This window comes from Camelina sativa, chromosome 12, assembly GCF_030686135.1.
Source record: "Camelina sativa cultivar CO46 ecotype springtype chromosome 12, ASM3068613v1".
NCBI classification, from domain to species: Eukaryota; Viridiplantae; Streptophyta; class Magnoliopsida; order Brassicales; family Brassicaceae; genus Camelina; species Camelina sativa.
The window spans coordinates 31,370,485-31,383,051 of NC_141891.1; the positions used below are offsets into that span (position 1 = coordinate 31,370,485).

The 12,567-nt window shown below is 46.6% G+C and overlaps 24 non-coding genes across 24 annotated transcripts; all 24 read left to right on the plus strand.

The window, feature by feature from the left end:
• The first annotated feature begins 190 nt into the window (after nt 1–190).
• On the plus strand, nt 191–309 carry LOC147931886 (5S ribosomal RNA). The gene has a single exon (XR_015576548.1). It is a non-coding gene; the product is annotated as a 5S ribosomal RNA (ribosomal RNA).
• Nucleotides 310–707: 398 nt separating this feature from the next.
• On the plus strand, nt 708–826 carry LOC147931887 (5S ribosomal RNA). The gene has a single exon (XR_015577155.1). It is a non-coding gene; the product is annotated as a 5S ribosomal RNA (ribosomal RNA).
• Nucleotides 827–1,226: 400 nt separating this feature from the next.
• LOC147931888 (5S ribosomal RNA) lies at nt 1,227–1,345 on the plus strand. Its single transcript, XR_015575973.1, has one exon. It is a non-coding gene; the product is annotated as a 5S ribosomal RNA (ribosomal RNA).
• Nucleotides 1,346–1,743: 398 nt separating this feature from the next.
• Nucleotides 1,744–1,862, plus strand: LOC147931889 (5S ribosomal RNA). Its single transcript, XR_015577156.1, has one exon. It is a non-coding gene; the product is annotated as a 5S ribosomal RNA (ribosomal RNA).
• Nucleotides 1,863–2,262: 400 nt separating this feature from the next.
• Nucleotides 2,263–2,381, plus strand: LOC147931890 (5S ribosomal RNA). Its single transcript, XR_015577157.1, has one exon. It is a non-coding gene; the product is annotated as a 5S ribosomal RNA (ribosomal RNA).
• A 398-nt stretch (nt 2,382–2,779) lies between these two features.
• Nucleotides 2,780–2,898, plus strand: LOC147931891 (5S ribosomal RNA). Its single transcript, XR_015577159.1, has one exon. It is a non-coding gene; the product is annotated as a 5S ribosomal RNA (ribosomal RNA).
• A 398-nt stretch (nt 2,899–3,296) lies between these two features.
• On the plus strand, nt 3,297–3,415 carry LOC147931892 (5S ribosomal RNA). Its single transcript, XR_015576268.1, has one exon. It is a non-coding gene; the product is annotated as a 5S ribosomal RNA (ribosomal RNA).
• A 398-nt stretch (nt 3,416–3,813) lies between these two features.
• On the plus strand, nt 3,814–3,932 carry LOC147931893 (5S ribosomal RNA). The gene has a single exon (XR_015576219.1). It is a non-coding gene; the product is annotated as a 5S ribosomal RNA (ribosomal RNA).
• Nucleotides 3,933–4,331: 399 nt separating this feature from the next.
• On the plus strand, nt 4,332–4,450 carry LOC147931894 (5S ribosomal RNA). The gene has a single exon (XR_015576220.1). It is a non-coding gene; the product is annotated as a 5S ribosomal RNA (ribosomal RNA).
• Nucleotides 4,451–4,850: 400 nt separating this feature from the next.
• On the plus strand, nt 4,851–4,969 carry LOC147931895 (5S ribosomal RNA). The gene has a single exon (XR_015576514.1). It is a non-coding gene; the product is annotated as a 5S ribosomal RNA (ribosomal RNA).
• Nucleotides 4,970–5,365: 396 nt separating this feature from the next.
• Nucleotides 5,366–5,484, plus strand: LOC147931896 (5S ribosomal RNA). Its single transcript, XR_015577160.1, has one exon. It is a non-coding gene; the product is annotated as a 5S ribosomal RNA (ribosomal RNA).
• Nucleotides 5,485–5,883: 399 nt separating this feature from the next.
• On the plus strand, nt 5,884–6,002 carry LOC147931897 (5S ribosomal RNA). The gene has a single exon (XR_015577161.1). It is a non-coding gene; the product is annotated as a 5S ribosomal RNA (ribosomal RNA).
• A 400-nt stretch (nt 6,003–6,402) lies between these two features.
• Nucleotides 6,403–6,521, plus strand: LOC147931898 (5S ribosomal RNA). Its single transcript, XR_015577162.1, has one exon. It is a non-coding gene; the product is annotated as a 5S ribosomal RNA (ribosomal RNA).
• Nucleotides 6,522–6,917: 396 nt separating this feature from the next.
• Nucleotides 6,918–7,036, plus strand: LOC147931899 (5S ribosomal RNA). The gene has a single exon (XR_015577163.1). It is a non-coding gene; the product is annotated as a 5S ribosomal RNA (ribosomal RNA).
• A 396-nt stretch (nt 7,037–7,432) lies between these two features.
• Nucleotides 7,433–7,551, plus strand: LOC147931900 (5S ribosomal RNA). Its single transcript, XR_015577164.1, has one exon. It is a non-coding gene; the product is annotated as a 5S ribosomal RNA (ribosomal RNA).
• A 397-nt stretch (nt 7,552–7,948) lies between these two features.
• On the plus strand, nt 7,949–8,067 carry LOC147931901 (5S ribosomal RNA). Its single transcript, XR_015577165.1, has one exon. It is a non-coding gene; the product is annotated as a 5S ribosomal RNA (ribosomal RNA).
• Nucleotides 8,068–8,466: 399 nt separating this feature from the next.
• Nucleotides 8,467–8,585, plus strand: LOC147931902 (5S ribosomal RNA). The gene has a single exon (XR_015577166.1). It is a non-coding gene; the product is annotated as a 5S ribosomal RNA (ribosomal RNA).
• Nucleotides 8,586–8,982: 397 nt separating this feature from the next.
• Nucleotides 8,983–9,101, plus strand: LOC147931903 (5S ribosomal RNA). The gene has a single exon (XR_015577167.1). It is a non-coding gene; the product is annotated as a 5S ribosomal RNA (ribosomal RNA).
• A 398-nt stretch (nt 9,102–9,499) lies between these two features.
• LOC147931904 (5S ribosomal RNA) lies at nt 9,500–9,618 on the plus strand. The gene has a single exon (XR_015576269.1). It is a non-coding gene; the product is annotated as a 5S ribosomal RNA (ribosomal RNA).
• Nucleotides 9,619–10,016: 398 nt separating this feature from the next.
• LOC147931905 (5S ribosomal RNA) lies at nt 10,017–10,135 on the plus strand. The gene has a single exon (XR_015576221.1). It is a non-coding gene; the product is annotated as a 5S ribosomal RNA (ribosomal RNA).
• Nucleotides 10,136–10,535: 400 nt separating this feature from the next.
• Nucleotides 10,536–10,654, plus strand: LOC147931906 (5S ribosomal RNA). The gene has a single exon (XR_015576222.1). It is a non-coding gene; the product is annotated as a 5S ribosomal RNA (ribosomal RNA).
• Nucleotides 10,655–11,053: 399 nt separating this feature from the next.
• On the plus strand, nt 11,054–11,172 carry LOC147931907 (5S ribosomal RNA). The gene has a single exon (XR_015576515.1). It is a non-coding gene; the product is annotated as a 5S ribosomal RNA (ribosomal RNA).
• A 396-nt stretch (nt 11,173–11,568) lies between these two features.
• On the plus strand, nt 11,569–11,687 carry LOC147931908 (5S ribosomal RNA). Its single transcript, XR_015577168.1, has one exon. It is a non-coding gene; the product is annotated as a 5S ribosomal RNA (ribosomal RNA).
• Nucleotides 11,688–12,086: 399 nt separating this feature from the next.
• On the plus strand, nt 12,087–12,205 carry LOC147931909 (5S ribosomal RNA). The gene has a single exon (XR_015577170.1). It is a non-coding gene; the product is annotated as a 5S ribosomal RNA (ribosomal RNA).
• Nucleotides 12,206–12,567: the final 362 nt, after the last annotated feature.

Genomic DNA, 12,567 nt, shown 5'->3' on the forward strand with positions numbered 1-12,567 from the left:
GTTTTTTTGTGATCCCGACACAATTAGTTACGGCTCCAAAACAGTGTTTGGACATGGTTATCACTTGTTTTTGGACGTTGGAAGCACGTCCAAGGTGACTAAACCGGTCCGCATATCAAGTGGGACCCACATCGAATGATCCATTCAGTTTTCAAAAAAGTATATATGCGATTGCATAGGATATACTAACTGATGCGATCATACCAGCACTAATGCACCGGATCCCATCAGAACTCTGCAGTTAAGCGTGCTTGCGCGAGAGTAGTACTAGGATGGGTGACCTCCCGGGAAGTCCTCGTGTTGCATCCCTCCCTCCCCCCCCCTCCTTCTTTTTTTTTTTGGTTGTTTCGCAAGACTATAGTACATAGAGAACGTCGTAACTTTCAGACCGTGAGGAACCACGCAACCCATAATACCTTTTTGAAAAGCCCCAAGAGAGCTTCTGGTAAGGCAATGGGTCTTCGTACCATTGGACCATTCTCGAGGGCAGATTTTGACGTTTGAAGGCAGTTGAGATGTTTTTTTGTGATCCCGACACAATTAGTTACGGCTCCAAAACAGTGTTTGGACATGGTTATCACTTGTTTTTGGACGTTGGAAGCACGTCCAAGGTGACTAAACCGGTCCGCATATCAAGTGGGACCCACATCGAATGATCCATTCAGTTTTCAAAAAAGTATATATGCGATTGCATGGGATATACTAACTGATGCGATCATACCAGCACTAATGCACCGGATCCCATCAGAACTCCGCAGTTAAGCGTGCTTGGGCGAGAGTAGTACTAGGATGGGTGACCTCCCGGGAAGTCCTCGTGTTGCATCCCTCCCTCCCCCCCCCCCCCCTTTTTTTTTTTTTTGGTTGTTTCGCAAGACTATAGTACATAGAGAACGTCGTAACTTTCAGACCGTGAGGAACCACGCAACCCATAATACCTTTTTGAAAAGCCCCAAGAGAGCTTCTGGTAAGGCAATGGGTCTTCGTACCATTGGACCATTCTCGAGGGCAGATTTTGACGTTTGAAGGCAGTTGAGATGTTTTTTTGTGATCCCGACACAATTAGTTACGGCTCCAAAACAGTGTTTGGACATGGTTATCACTTGTTTTTGGACGTTGGAAGCACGTCCAAGGTGACTAAACCGGTCCGCATATCAAGTGGGACCCACATCGAATGATCCATTCAGTTTTCAAAAAAGTATATATGCGATTGCATAGGATATACTAACTGATGCGATCATACCAGCACTAATGCACCGGATCCCATCAGAACTCTGCAGTTAAGCGTGCTTGGGCGAGAGTAGTACTAGGATGGGTGACCTCCCGGGAAGTCCTCGTGTTGCATCCCTCCCTCCCCCCCCCTCCTTCTTTTTTTTTTTGGTTGTTTCGCAAGACTATAGTACATAGAGAACGTCGTAACTTTCAGACCGTGAGGAACCACGCAACCCATAATACCTTTTTGAAAAGCCCCAAGAGAGCTTCTGGTAAGGCAATGGGTCTTCGTACCATTGGACCATTCTCGAGGGCAGATTTTGACGTTTGAAGGCAGTTGAGATGTTTTTTTGTGATCCCGACACAATTAGTTACGGCTCCAAAACAGTGTTTGGACATGGTTATCACTTGTTTTTGGACGTTGGAAGCACGTCCAAGGTGACTAAACCGGTCCGCATATCAAGTGGGACCCACATCGAATGATCCATTCAGTTTTCAAAAAAGTATATATGCGATTGCATGGGATATACTAACTGATGCGATCATACCAGCACTAATGCACCGGATCCCATCAGAACTCCGCAGTTAAGCGTGCTTGGGCGAGAGTAGTACTAGGATGGGTGACCTCCCGGGAAGTCCTCGTGTTGCATCCCTCCCTCCCCCCCCCCCCCCTTTTTTTTTTTTTTGGTTGTTTCGCAAGACTATAGTACATAGAGAACGTCGTAACTTTCAGACCGTGAGGAACCACGCAACCCATAATACCTTTTTGAAAAGCCCCAAGAGAGCTTCTGGTAAGGCAATGGGTCTTCGTACCATTGGACCATTCTCGAGGGCAGATTTTGACGTTTGAAGGCAGTTGAGATGTTTTTTTGTGATCCCGACACAATTAGTTACGGCTCCAAAACAGTGTTTGGACATGGTTATCGCTTGTTTTTGGACGTTGGAAGCACGTCCAAGGTGACTAAACCGGTCCGCATATCAAGTGGGACCCACATCGAATGATCCATTCAGTTTTCAAAAAAGTATATATGCGATTGCATGGGATATACTAATTGATGCGATCATACCAGCACTAATGCACCGGATCCCATCAGAACTCCGCAGTTAAGCGTGCTTGGGCGAGAGTAGTACTAGGATGGGTGACCTCCCGGGAAGTCCTCGTGTTGCATCCCTCCCTCCCCCCCCCCCCTTTTTTTTTTTTTTGGTTGTTTCGCAAGACTATAGTACATAGAGAACGTCGTAACTTTCAGACCGTGAGGAACCACGCAACCCATAATACCTTTTTGAAAAGCCCCAAGAGAGCTTCTGGTAAGGCAATGGGTCTTCGTACCATTGGACCATTCTCGAGGGCAGATTTTGACGTTTGAAGGCAGTTGAGATGTTTTTTTGTGATCCCGACACAATTAGTTACGGCTCCAAAACAGTGTTTGGACATGGTTATCACTTGTTTTTGGACGTTGGAAGCACGTCCAAGGTGACTAAACCGGTCCGCATATCAAGTGGGACCCACATCGAATGATCCATTCAGTTTTCAAAAAAGTATATATGCGATTGCATGGGATATACTAACTGATGCGATCATACCAGCACTAATGCACCGGATCCCATCAGAACTCCGCAGTTAAGCGTGCTTGGGCGAGAGTAGTACTAGGATGGGTGACCTCCCGGGAAGTCCTCGTGTTGCATCCCTCCCTCCCCCCCCCTCCTTCTTTTTTTTTTTGGTTGTTTCGCAAGACTATAGTACATAGAGAACGTCGTAACTTTCAGACCGTGAGGAACCACGCAACCCATAATACCTTTTTGAAAAGCCCCAAGAGAGCTTCTGGTAAGGCAATGGGTCTTCGTACCATTGGACCATTCTCGAGGGCAGATTTTGACGTTTGAAGGCAGTTGAGATGTTTTTTTGTGATCCCGACACAATTAGTTACGGCTCCAAAACAGTGTTTGGACATGGTTATCACTTGTTTTTGGACGTTGGAAGCACGTCCAAGGTGACTAAACCGGTCCGCATATCAAGTGGGACCCACATCGAATGATCCATTCAGTTTTCAAAAAAGTATATATGCGATTGCATAGGATATACTAACTGATGCGATCATACCAGCACTAATGCACCGGATCCCATCAGAACTCTGCAGTTAAGCGTGCTTGGGCGAGAGTAGTACTAGGATGGGTGATCTCCCGGGAAGTCCTCGTGTTGCATCCCTCCCTCCCCCCCCCTCCTTCTTTTTTTTTTTGGTTGTTTCGCAAGACTATAGTACATAGAGAACGTCGTAACTTTCAGACCGTGAGGAACCACGCAACCCATAATACCTTTTTGAAAAGCCCCAAGAGAGCTTCTGGTAAGGCAATGGGTCTTCGTACCATTGGACCATTCTCGAGGGCAGATTTTGACGTTTGAAGGCAGTTGAGATGTTTTTTTGTGATCCCGACACAATTAGTTACGGCTCCAAAACAGTGTTTGGACATGGTTATCACTTGTTTTTGGACGTTGGAAGCACGTCCAAGGTGACTAAACCGGTCCGCATATCAAGTGGGACCCACATCGAATGATCCATTCAGTTTTCAAAAAAGTATATATGCGATTGCATGGGATATACTAACTGATGCGATCATACCAGCACTAATGCACCGGATCCCATCAGAACTCCGCAGTTAAGCGTGCTTGGGCGAGAGTAGTACTAGGATGGGTGACCTCCCGGGAAGTCCTCATGTTGCATCCCTCCCTCCCCCCCCCCCCCTTTTTTTTTTTTTTGGTTGTTTCGCAAGACTATAGTACATAGAGAACGTCGTAACTTTCAGACCGTGAGGAACCACGCAACCCATAATACCTTTTTGAAAAGCCCCAAGAGAGCTTCTGGTAAGGCGATGGGTCTTCGTACCATTGGACCATTCTCGAGGGCAGATTTTGACGTTTGAAGGCAGTTGAGATGTTTTTTTGTGATCCCGACACAATTAGTTACGGCTCCAAAACAGTGTTTGGACATGGTTATCGCTTGTTTTTGGACGTTGGAAGCACGTCCAAGGTGACTAAACCGGTCCGCATATCAAGTGGGACCCACATCGAATGATCCATTCAGTTTTCAAAAAAGTATATATGCGATTGCATGGGATATACTAACTGATGCGATCATACCAGCACTAATGCACCGGATCCCATCAGAACTCCGCAGTTAAGCGTGCTTGGGCGAGAGTAGTACTAGGATGGGTGACCTCCCGGGAAGTCCTCATGTTGCATCCCTCCCTCCCCCCCCCCCCCCTTTTTTTTTTTTTTGGTTGTTTCGCAAGACTATAGTACATAGAGAACGTCGTAACTTTCAGACCGTGAGGAACCACGCAACCCATAATACCTTTTTGAAAAGCCCCAAGAGAGCTTCTGGTAAGGCAATGGGTCTTCGTACCATTGGACCATTCTCGAGGGCAGATTTTGACGTTTGAAGGCAGTTGAGATGTTTTTTTGTGATCCCGACACAATTAGTTACGGCTCCAAAACAGTGTTTGGACATGGTTATCACTTGTTTTTGGACGTTGGAAGCACGTCCAAGGTGACTAAACCGGTCCGCATATCAAGTGGGACCCACATCGAATGATCCATTCAGTTTTCAAAAAAGTATATATGCGATTGCATGGGATATACTAACTGATGCGATCATACCAGCACTAATGACCCGGATCCCATCAGAACTCCGCAGTTAAGCGTGCTTGGGCGAGAGTAGTACTAGGATGGGTGACCTCCCGGGAAGTCCTCGTGTTGCATCCCTCCCTCCCCCCCCCCTTCTTTTTTTTTTTGGTTGTTTCGCAAGACTATAGTACATAGAGAACGTCGTAACTTTCAGACCGTGAGGAACCACGCAACCCATAATACCTTTTTGAAAAGCCCCAAGAGAGCTGCTGGTAAGGCAATGGGTCTTCGTACCATTGGACCATTCTCGAGGGCAGATTTTGACGTTTGAAGGCAGTTGAGATGTTTTTTTGTGATCCCGACACAATTAGTTACGGCTCCAAAACAGTGTTTGGACATGGTTATCACTTGTTTTTGGACGTTGGAAGCACGTCCAAGGTGACTAAACCGGTCCGCATATCAAGTGGGACCCACATCGAATGATCCATTCAGTTTTCAAAAAAGTATATATGCGATTGCATAGGATATACTAACTGATGCGATCATACCAGCACTAATGCACCGGATCCCATCAGAACTCCGCAGTTAAGCGTGCTTGGGCGAGAGTAGTACTAGGATGGGTGACCTCCCGGGAAGTCCTCGTGTTGCATCCCTCCCTCCCCCCCCCCTCCTTCTTTTTTTTTTTGGTTGTTTCGCAAGACTATAGTACATAGAGAACGTCGTAACTTTCAGACCGTGAGGAACCACGCAACCCATAATACCTTTTTGAAAAGCCCCAAGAGAGCTTCTGGTAAGGCAATGGGTCTTCGTACCATTGGACCATTCTCGAGGGCAGATTTTGACGTTTGAAGGCAGTTGAGATGTTTTTTTGTGATCCCGACACAATTAGTTACGGCTCCAAAACAGTGTTTGGACATGGTTATCGCTTGTTTTTGGACGTTGGAAGCACGTCCAAGGTGACTAAACCGGTCCGCATATCAAGTGGGACCCACATCGAATGATCCATTCAGTTTTCAAAAAAGTATATATGCGATTGCATGGGATATACTAACTGATGCGATCATACCAGCACTAATGCACCGGATCCCATCAGAACTCCGCAGTTAAGCGTGCTTGGGCGAGAGTAGTACTAGGATGGGTGACCTCCCGGGAAGTCCTCGTGTTGCATCCCTCCCTCCCCCCCCCCCCCCTTTTTTTTTTTTTTGGTTGTTTCGCAAGACTATAGTACATAGAGAACGTCGTAACTTTCAGACCGTGAGGAACCACGCAACCCATAATACCTTTTTGAAAAGCCCCAAGAGAGCTTCTGGTAAGGCAATGGGTCTTCGTACCATTGGACCATTCTCGAGGGCAGATTTTGACGTTTGAAGGCAGTTGAGATGTTTTTTTGTGATCCCGACACAATTAGTTACGGCTCCAAAACAGTGTTTGGACATGGTTATCACTTGTTTTTGGACGTTGGAAGCACGTCCAAGGTGACTAAACCGGTCCGCATATCAAGTGGGACCCACATCGAATGATCCATTCAGTTTTCAAAAAAGTATATATGCGATTGCATGGGATATACTAACTGATGCGATCATACCAGCACTAATGCACCGGATCCCATCAGAACTCCGCAGTTAAGCGTGCTTGGGCGAGAGTAGTACTAGGATGGGTGACCTCCCGGGAAGTCCTCGTGTTGCATCCCTCCCTCCCCCCCCCCTTCTTTTTTTTTTTGGTTGTTTCGCAAGACTATAGTACATAGAGAACGTCGTAACTTTCAGACCGTGAGGAACCACGCAACCCATAATACCTTTTTGAAAAGCCCCAAGAGAGCTGCTGGTAAGGCAATGGGTCTTCGTACCATTGGACCATTCTCGAGGGCAGATTTTGACGTTTGAAGGCAGTTGAGATGTTTTTTTGTGATCCCGACAAAATTAGTTACGGCTCCAAAACAGTGTTTGGACATGGTTATCACTTGTTTTTGGACGTTGGAAGCACGTCCAAGGTGACTAAACCGGTCCGCATATCAAGTGGGACCCACATCGAATGATCCATTCAGTTTTCAAAAAAGTATATATGCGATTGCATGGGATATACTAACTGATGCGATCATACCAGCACTAATGCACCGGATCCCATCAGAACTCCGCAGTTAAGCGTGCTTGGGCGAGAGTAGTACTAGGATGGGTGACCTCCCGGGAAGTCCTCGTGTTGCATCCCTCCCTCCCCCCCCCCTTCTTTTTTTTTTTGGTTGTTTCGCAAGACTATAGTACATAGAGAACGTCGTAACTTTCAGACCGTGAGGAACCACGCAACCCATAATACCTTTTTGAAAAGCCCCAAGAGAGCTGCTGGTAAGGCAATGGGTCTTCGTACCATTGGACCATTCTCGAGGGCAGATTTTGACGTTTGAAGGCAGTTGAGATGTTTTTTTGTGATCCCGACAAAATTAGTTACGGCTCCAAAACAGTGTTTGGACATGGTTATCACTTGTTTTTGGACGTTGGAAGCACGTCCAAGGTGACTAAACCGGTCCGCATATCAAGTGGGACCCACATCGAATGATCCATTCAGTTTTCAAAAAAGTATATATGCGATTGCATGGGATATACTAACTGATGCGATCATACCAGCACTAATGCACCGGATCCCATCAGAACTCCGCAGTTAAGCGTGCTTGGGCGAGAGTAGTACTAGGATGGGTGACCTCCCGGGAAGTCCTCGTGTTGCATCCCTCCCTCCCCCCCCCCCTTCTTTTTTTTTTTGGTTGTTTCGCAAGACTATAGTACATAGAGAACGTCGTAACTTTCAGACCGTGAGGAACCACGCAACCCATAATACCTTTTTGAAAAGCCCCAAGAGAGCTGCTGGTAAGGCAATGGGTCTTCGTACCATTGGACCATTCTCGAGGGCAGATTTTGACGTTTGAAGGCAGTTGAGATGTTTTTTTGTGATCCCGACACAATTAGTTACGGCTCCAAAACAGTGTTTGGACATGGTTATCGCTTGTTTTTGGACGTTGGAAGCACGTCCAAGGTGACTAAACCGGTCCGCATATCAAGTGGGACCCACATCGAATGATCCATTCAGTTTTCAAAAAAGTATATATGCGATTGCATGGGATATACTAACTGATGCGATCATACCAGCACTAATGCACCGGATCCCATCAGAACTCCGCAGTTAAGCGTGCTTGGGCGAGAGTAGTACTAGGATGGGTGACCTCCCGGGAAGTCCTCGTGTTGCATCCCTCCCTCCCCCCCCCCCCCTTTTTTTTTTTTTTGGTTGTTTCGCAAGACTATAGTACATAGAGAACGTCGTAACTTTCAGACCGTGAGGAACCACGCAACCCATAATACCTTTTTGAAAAGCCCCAAGAGAGCTTCTGGTAAGGCAATGGGTCTTCGTACCATTGGACCATTCTCGAGGGCAGATTTTGACGTTTGAAGGCAGTTGAGATGTTTTTTTGTGATCCCGACACAATTAGTTACGGCTCCAAAACAGTGTTTGGACATGGTTATCACTTGTTTTTGGACGTTGGAAGCACGTCCAAGGTGACTAAACCGGTCCGCATATCAAGTGGGACCCACATCGAATGATCCATTCAGTTTTCAAAAAAGTATATATGCGATTGCATGGGATATACTAACTGATGCGATCATACCAGCACTAATGCACCGGATCCCATCAGAACTCCGCAGTTAAGCGTGCTTGGGCGAGAGTAGTACTAGGATGGGTGACCTCCCGGGAAGTCCTCGTGTTGCATCCCTCCCTCCCCCCCCCCCTTTTTTTTTTTTTTGGTTGTTTCGCAAGACTATAGTACATAGAGAACGTCGTAACTTTCAGACCGTGAGGAACCACGCAACCCATAATACCTTTTTGAAAAGCCCCAAGAGAGTTTCTGGTAAGGCAATGGGTCTTCGTACCATTGGACCATTCTCGAGGGCAGATTTTGACGTTTGAAGGCAGTTGAGATGTTTTTTTGTGATCCCGACACAATTAGTTACGGCTCCAAAACAGTGTTTGGACATGGTTATCACTTGTTTTTGGACGTTGGAAGCACGTCCAAGGTGACTAAACCGGTCCGCATATCAAGTGGGACCCACATCGAATGATCCATTCAGTTTTCAAAAAAGTATATATGCGATTGCATGGGATATACTAACTGATGCGATCATACCAGCACTAATGCACCGGATCCCATCAGAACTCCGCAGTTAAGCGTGCTTGGGCGAGAGTAGTACTAGGATGGGTGACCTCCCGGGAAGTCCTCGTGTTGCATCCCTCCCTCCCCCCCCCTCCTTCTTTTTTTTTTTGGTTGTTTCGCAAGACTATAGTACATAGAGAACGTCGTAACTTTCAGACCGTGAGGAACCACGCAACCCATAATACCTTTTTGAAAAGCCCCAAGAGAGCTTCTGGTAAGGCAATGGGTCTTCGTACCATTGGACCATTCTCGAGGGCAGATTTTGACGTTTGAAGGCAGTTGAGATGTTTTTTTGTGATCCCGACACAATTAGTTACGGCTCCAAAACAGTGTTTGGACATGGTTATCACTTGTTTTTGGACGTTGGAAGCACGTCCAAGGTGACTAAACCGGTCCGCATATCAAGTGGGACCCACATCGAATGATCCATTCAGTTTTCAAAAAAGTATATATGCGATTGCATAGGATATACTAACTGATGCGATCATACCAGCACTAATGCACCGGATCCCATCAGAACTCTGCAGTTAAGCGTGCTTGGGCGAGAGTAGTACTAGGATGGGTGATCTCCCGGGAAGTCCTCGTGTTGCATCCCTCCCTCCCCCCCCCTCCTTCTTTTTTTTTTTGGTTGTTTCGCAAGACTATAGTACATAGAGAACGTCGTAACTTTCAGACCGTGAGGAACCACGCAACCCATAATACCTTTTTGAAAAGCCCCAAGAGAGCTTCTGGTAAGGCAATGGGTCTTCGTACCATTGGACCATTCTCGAGGGCAGATTTTGACGTTTGAAGGCAGTTGAGATGTTTTTTTGTGATCCCGACACAATTAGTTACGGCTCCAAAACAGTGTTTGGACATGGTTATCACTTGTTTTTGGACGTTGGAAGCACGTCCAAGGTGACTAAACCGGTCCGCATATCAAGTGGGACCCACATCGAATGATCCATTCAGTTTTCAAAAAAGTATATATGCGATTGCATGGGATATACTAACTGATGCGATCATACCAGCACTAATGCACCGGATCCCATCAGAACTCCGCAGTTAAGCGTGCTTGGGCGAGAGTAGTACTAGGATGGGTGACCTCCCGGGAAGTCCTCATGTTGCATCCCTCCCTCCCCCCCCCCCCCGTTTTTTTTTTTTTTGGTTGTTTCGCAAGACTATAGTACATAGAGAACGTCGTAACTTTCAGACCGTGAGGAACCACGCAACCCATAATACCTTTTTGAAAAGCCCCAAGAGAGCTTCTGGTAAGGCGATGGGTCTTCGTACCATTGGACCATTCTCGAGGGCAGATTTTGACGTTTGAAGGCAGTTGAGATGTTTTTTTGTGATCCCGACACAATTAGTTACGGCTCCAAAACAGTGTTTGGACATGGTTATCGCTTGTTTTTGGACGTTGGAAGCACGTCCAAGGTGACTAAACCGGTCCGCATATCAAGTGGGACCCACATCGAATGATCCATTCAGTTTTCAAAAAAGTATATATGCGATTGCATGGGATATACTAACTGATGCGATCATACCAGCACTAATGCACCGGATCCCATCAGAACTCCGCAGTTAAGCGTGCTTGGGCGAGAGTAGTACTAGGATGGGTGACCTCCCGGGAAGTCCTCATGTTGCATCCCTCCCTCCCCCCCCCCCCCTTTTTTTTTTTTTTGGTTGTTTCGCAAGACTATAGTACATAGAGAACGTCGTAACTTTCAGACCGTGAGGAACCACGCAACCCATAATACCTTTTTGAAAAGCCCCAAGAGAGCTTCTGGTAAGGCAATGGGTCTTCGTACCATTGGACCATTCTCGAGGGCAGATTTTGACGTTTGAAGGCAGTTGAGATGTTTTTTTGTGATCCCGACACAATTAGTTACGGCTCCAAAACAGTGTTTGGACATGGTTATCACTTGTTTTTGGACGTTGGAAGCACGTCCAAGGTGACTAAACCGGTCCGCATATCAAGTGGGACCCACATCGAATGATCCATTCAGTTTTCAAAAAAGTATATATGCGATTGCATGGGATATACTAACTGATGCGATCATACCAGCACTAATGACCCGGATCCCATCAGAACTCCGCAGTTAAGCGTGCTTGGGCGAGAGTAGTACTAGGATGGGTGACCTCCCGGGAAGTCCTCGTGTTGCATCCCTCCCTCCCCCCCCCCTTCTTTTTTTTTTTGGTTGTTTCGCAAGACTATAGTACATAGAGAACGTCGTAACTTTCAGACCGTGAGGAACCACGCAACCCATAATACCTTTTTGAAAAGCCCCAAGAGAGCTGCTGGTAAGGCAATGGGTCTTCGTACCATTGGACCATTCTCGAGGGCAGATTTTGACGTTTGAAGGCAGTTGAGATGTTTTTTTGTGATCCCGACACAATTAGTTACGGCTCCAAAACAGTGTTTGGACATGGTTATCACTTGTTTTTGGACGTTGGAAGCACGTCCAAGGTGACTAAACCGGTCCGCATATCAAGTGGGACCCACATCGAATGATCCATTCAGTTTTCAAAAAAGTATATATGCGATTGCATAGGATATACTAACTGATGCGATCATACCAGCACTAATGCACCGGATCCCATCAGAACTCCGCAGTTAAGCGTGCTTGGGCGAGAGTAGTACTAGGATGGGTGACCTCCCGGGAAGTCCTCGTGTTGCATCCCTCCCTCCCCCCCCCCTCCTTCTTTTTTTTTTTGGTTGTTTCGCAAGACTATAGTACATAGAGAACGTCGTAACTTTCAGACCGTGAGGAACCACGCAACCCATAATACCTTTTTGAAAAGCCCCAAGAGAGCTTCTGGTAAGGCAATGGGTCTTCGTACCATTGGACCATTCTCGAGGGCAGATTTTGACGTTTGAAGGCAGTTGAGATGTTTTTTTGTGATCCCGACACAATTAGTTACGGCTCCAAAACAGTGTTTGGACATGGTTATCGCTTGTTTTTGGACGTTGGAAGCACGTCCAAGGTGACTAAACCGGTCCGCATATCAAGTGGGACCCACATCGAATGATCCATTCAGTTTTCAAAAAAGTATATATGCGATTGCATGGGATATACTAACTGATGCGATCATACCAGCACTAATGCACCGGATCCCATCAGAACTCCGCAGTTAAGCGTGCTTGGGCGAGAGTAGTACTAGGATGGGTGACCTCCCGGGAAGTCCTCGTGTTGCATCCCTCCCTCCCCCCCCCCCCCTTTTTTTTTTTTTTGGTTGTTTCGCAAGACTATAGTACATAGAGAACGTCGTAACTTTCAGACCGTGAGGAACCACGCAACCCATAATACCTTTTTGAAAAGCCCCAAGAGAGCTGCTGGTAAGGCAATGGGTCTTCGTACCATTGGACCATTCTCGAGGGCAGATTTTGACGTTTGAAGGCAGTTGAGATGTTTTTTTGTGATCCCGACACAATTAGTTACGGCTCCAAAACAGTGTTTGGACATGGTTATCACTTGTTTTTGGACGTTGGAAGCACGTCCAAGGTGACTAAACCGGTCCGCATATCAAGTGGGACCCACATCGAATGATCCATTCAGTTTTC